This window comes from Mandrillus leucophaeus, unplaced genomic scaffold (genome assembly GCF_000951045.1).
Source record: "Mandrillus leucophaeus isolate KB7577 unplaced genomic scaffold, Mleu.le_1.0 Scaffold1314, whole genome shotgun sequence".
Classification (NCBI taxonomy): Eukaryota; Metazoa; Chordata; class Mammalia; order Primates; family Cercopithecidae; genus Mandrillus; species Mandrillus leucophaeus.
The window spans coordinates 19,418-21,479 of NW_012101271.1; positions in this window are offsets into that span (position 1 = coordinate 19,418).

Below are 2,062 nucleotides of genomic sequence, written 5' to 3' on the forward strand. Positions count from 1 at the left end.
TTTTTTGTATTTTTAGTAGAGATAGGGTTTCACCATCTTGGTCAGGCTGGTCTTGAACTCCTGACCTCGTGATACACCCGCCTCGGTCTCCCAAAGTGCTGGGATTACAGGCGTGAGCCACCACGCCCAGCTCTGATTTTTATTTTTTTGTGTCAGATGCCAGGAATTGCTGGTAGACTCTTTTCAACATCTAGTTGAGCAGGAAATGCTGTGGCCAGAGTGATTAATCCAAAGAGAATCTTGAAGGTGAATACCCACTTTTTCCTTTCCAGTTAAGCAACTGAGGCCAATGTCATTGTTTTTTCAATATTAGGCACACAGCTCCCAATTAGACCTCTGAAGACATTCTCTCAAGTCAACAGTGTAAGCAGTCCTCACTGCTTCTGTTTTGCACTGGGTCTGTTTGGGCTGCCATGTGACCCACACCTTTATTATTTCCCATTCACATGAACTTTTCAAGTGAAAGAAAACTAAATTACCTCAATTTTTAACCCAACCTTGCAAATTAGCCACTTGTCAGATGCCAACAATGGCATATGCTGATGCAAAGTTAAGCCGTGTGAAAAGGAATTATTTTTTCCCATCTTTAGCTTTCCCTTGAGACAAAATAGTAGCTCAAACCTTTGGCACTATTAAATCCTAAAAGTCATCTGCCAGGAGGTTTGAGCTAGAAAGGAGAAGACACCTTTCTCCTAAACTCCTAAGGTAGTTCTGTATGGTTACCTTTTTACCTATTCATGTCCCAGTCCAACAATTGGCAAAGACCACATCATGTCTAGCTTTGTGTCATTTTGTTTTCCAAGCCCACACCAAAGGGACGGGAAGGATATGTAAAAAGTAGCATAGTAGGCACTTAAAAAAAATAGCATTTTTTTTGCTTCTGCTTTTCTCCCATTTTGAAGAAACAAAACCTTCTCCCAAATAATTCAGATCCTGAAGGACATTTTTCATGGCTCAGTCTCCACATACCCACCATGTTTCTCAAATCCTTATCTGCCTATTTGGCCCTGCAGATGAGCTTTCATCTCCTGTATCTCTCTCTCTCTCTCTTTCATGTTTCTCTTTCTCTCCCTCTTCCTCTCTCTCTTTAGTGTCTCTCTTTAGTGTCTCTCTCTCTCTCTCTCCTCTCTCTCCAGCTTTAGGCTTGCCTGGCTTCCTGATTAAGCCAATATGTCTGCCCTACATGTGTTTCAACAGTGTTATCCCAAGTAAGTACAACAATGATTTTTCCACCCCTACGAAGGCCGTTCTTTGCTAAAAAATGCCTCTGAAACTCTTACATAAATTCCAGTAAGCTCTGTTATTATTTACTTCATAGAATAGGAGGCACTGCATTGTACTCAAAATCACTCTTCCTCTCTGATTTTCCCAGTTTTCCTAAGAATAAATTTGTAATTCTTCCTTTGATGCAATTTGTTTTCTAAAAATACCTAGTGTTCTACTTATCTGATCTTTAAGACATGCCCATGTTGGTCTCAATCTCAGGGTGAACACAGCAAACATAGGCTGAGAAGTCAATATTCCCAGTACATGATTAGTTCCCAAAGTTCTGAGAATTTGCTTTCTCATAAAGAAAAAAAAAAAATCTCCATATTGGCCTATAGTTGACATATATTCATCACCATTATATAAAGAGTGCCTTTTATGGTTCACACACATACTGAGCAAGAAATGGAGATATAGTGTTGAAAAAGACAATAAACCATGCGTTCACTCAACAAGCTATAGTTCATTAGAAAGACAAAACAGACCTAGAAACCATTAGGTATAAGAGTGTAACAAGTGCTATATAAATTTATATTCTAGACATAGTGTTAGCTGCAAGTCTGCAGATCAACTCTGCTTGTGAGTGGAGAATTGGGGGAAAATGTGAAGTTTCAACTATAGTGTGAAGGACCATGGCTGGTCAGGAGGTGTGGGTGGGTAAGTGGTACAGGCAAAAGCAAGAAGGCAAAGCTCAACAAAGCTTGCTCAGGGACAGGTAAATAGGTGTAGCTCAAGTACAGGGCACAAAAATTGAGGGGTGGCAGAAGATCAAGCTACAGGGGTAGACAGAAAGCAT